This window comes from Microtus ochrogaster (genome assembly GCF_000317375.1).
Source record: "Microtus ochrogaster isolate Prairie Vole_2 chromosome 14 unlocalized genomic scaffold, MicOch1.0 chr14_random_1, whole genome shotgun sequence".
Lineage (NCBI taxonomy): Eukaryota > Metazoa > Chordata > Mammalia > Rodentia > Cricetidae > Microtus > Microtus ochrogaster.
Genome location: NW_004949096.1, coordinates 28,339,919 through 28,342,789, shown reverse-complemented (window position 1 = coordinate 28,342,789; position 2,871 = coordinate 28,339,919).

Sequence of the window (2,871 nt, the reverse complement as noted above, 5' to 3'; positions counted from 1 at the left end):
AGCGAGGAGTCCCCCGGGCCGCGGCTGGGCCACCGCGCTCCTTCCACAGCCGCCGCCGCCGCCGCCGCCGCTGATTCATGTTCTTCTGCGAGCCGCCGCCTCCTCCCGGCCCGCCCTCCGCGGAGCTCGTGCCGGCCCCCCCCGCCCCTCCTGCAGCCCCGGTGTTGAGAGCCGAGCGCTAACCTCGGCCGCTACCGCCCGACCTCCCGCCCACTTCCAGACGGCGCAGCCAGACCCGCGCCCCGGCCACTCCACTGCCGTTGCGGAGGACCTGCCTGGCTCCCTGGACAGGCACCCGGCCACGCCCCTCCTTTCCCCCCCAATTACTTTCTAGTCTCCAGCGCGGCACCCTGGATCCTCTCTTCAGGACCCCGCTAGAAGCCCCTGCCACGCCCCAACACTGTTCTAGATCCTGACCTCAGAATCCCGCACAGCCCTCCCAGAACATAAAGCACCTACTAGACATCGAAACCCTCATGTGTCCCCAAGACGGCTGTGACAGCTCGCCACCGAGATCTGCTAGCATCCCTGTACCTCTTTGGTTGAGCTTTTCACCCAATTTTCTCTTTATTTGTTCTCTGTAGTCTACCTTTTATCGCCAAGTATTTTCCTATCAGAAAAACCATTTTCTCCTGCCCACCTTCCCAGGGTGTTTTCCAATTTGTTGTCCGTCTAGTTTTCCAAGATCTCTTTAGTAATTGCCAGATCTCTATCTCCACTGCTATCCTACACAGGCCAGAGTCAAAACGCCATGTATTTAGGGGGCTGGCATTCTTCCTACTAGCTTCCTCTTTCTACCCTCCACTTCCTAGGACATAGTGTGAACACTGGCATTGTCTTCATACTAGCCAGTGAAACATCCGCTGTTATTGGTGGACCACCTTGCGCACAGTAGGCACCCCGTAGAAAAATAGGCAGATCCTCGTTAAAGAAATGAATAGGCGCCTGCTCCACCACCAGTAATCACTGGAGGTGGCCCTGCCTACAGACATCCTGTCAGTAAGTGCAGAACTGGTGCAAGCACACCGGCCAAGCCCTCACCTCTGCCAGCCCCCTGGAGGCCAACCCACAGGGCCCTTCGCACGGGTCCTGGGATGGGGAGAAGGAATTAACCATTGAGACGTCCCGTGTGACACTCTTGCGGGATCTTTCCAGGGATTCTCCTCCCGAGCAGCAGGAGCCTCCCTCTTCACGACTTGGCCCCATCAGGGCTTGTTTATTAATTATGTTAATGACAACAGCAGGGCTGACGGTAACCTCATCCCCAGCTGGGGGCGCCCCCAGGCGGCAGCCCAAGACGTAAGTCAACAGTTGGATAACAGGGGCCCGACTTCTGCTGAACTCCCAATTTTCTTGGGAACTCTTAGATGACTGCAGGATCTTTTCCTGAAGGAAAAAAAGAAAACTAAACCCACACAAACTTGCTCTTTTTCTAGAATCTATTGCTTTGGAACTTGGAGTGGCAGGCTGGAGAGGAAGCCAGAATGACTGGGCTGTTGACACCTTCGACACTGTTACCCCTTAACTTCTCAACAGGGCTTCCCTATCTGTTCCCAGATGGAACTTCAAGTCTCCAGTAAGAGGGACTCTCTTCATTTCAGTTGACATTGGAAGGAGTCTTCCTGGAGGTTTTTTTTTTTTTTTTTTTGGGGGGGGGTTTCGAGACAGGGTTTCTCTGTAGCTTTGGAGCCTGTCCTGGAACTCCCTTGGTAGACCAGGCTGGCCTCGAACTCACAGAGATCCACCTGCCCGGCTTCCTGGAGGTTGTTAATGTAGAGGTCAAACTCAGCTCTACCTCCTCTTCAGATTCCCGAGCTGAAGCAGAGTTCTAGCCCAAGGGTCTACACTCTGTTAACAGCCAAACTGGTTCCTTTGGCAAATCCTAGAATGGGGCTATATTCTCCACTCAGAAAAAAAATGTCATCCTAGCTACAAGCCTGAGACATTGCAATCCTGCCAGGGTACACACCTTCCTTGAAGGACAGGGAGCCCTGGCTCCGGGTTTCCTCCCTAATTTCACTCAAACAACACCCCCCCCCCCGCTCTCAGTATCTCTACTCACAGGGCCAAAGTAGCAGGAGAAACCTGTGGGATTCTGATCTGCTTTTTCATCTCCTATACAAGGCTGGCTAGTTCCTGAGTTCTTACAGCCCACTCAGCCTGCCCCCATTCCCACCCCGCATAGCATAGGAATGTGCTTCTAGGGTATGTGAGCAGGTGTGAATTTTGTGGAAGAGATGTGTAGGTGGGTGAGAGGGTGTGCATTGTGATGTATGAGGGAGGGTGTGCATTTGTGCAAATTCTAAATGTGACTGACGCTTTGTGGGTGGATGTGGAGAAAGTGTGTTCGTGTGTGTCTGTGTGTGTGTGTGACTGGAGGAGGGTGGCTGCCTGTGCAAATGCATGCCTGCAAAAGTTCCCTTCTTTCTGTAAACGCATTGCTTGGAGGGGAACTAATCAAATCAATCAACAGGAAATGTATTTGACCTAACAGAGCAGCTGCCCCTGGAGTTCCTGTCCTCAGGACAGAACCAAAGCCAGCTCTATCTGTCTCAGGGGAGGAACATGCTATCGCATGGGTAAAGGAGAACTGTGAGAGGAAGGGATAGTGGCAGCCTCGTTATGGACAGGTTGAAGTTAGATCATAACATCTCCTTAACTGGTAGTAGAGAAATGCTCATACATGTTCCTCTTCCAGCAGACCCCCTGGTTTGATTCCCAGATCCCACTTGATGGCTCACAACCATCCATAACTCCAGATACAGAGGATTTGACACCCTCTTCTGACCTCCTCAGGCACCAGACACACATGATACACACACATATAGTGTAGGCAGCACTCATACGCAAAGCATGTCCATAGTGGCAGGG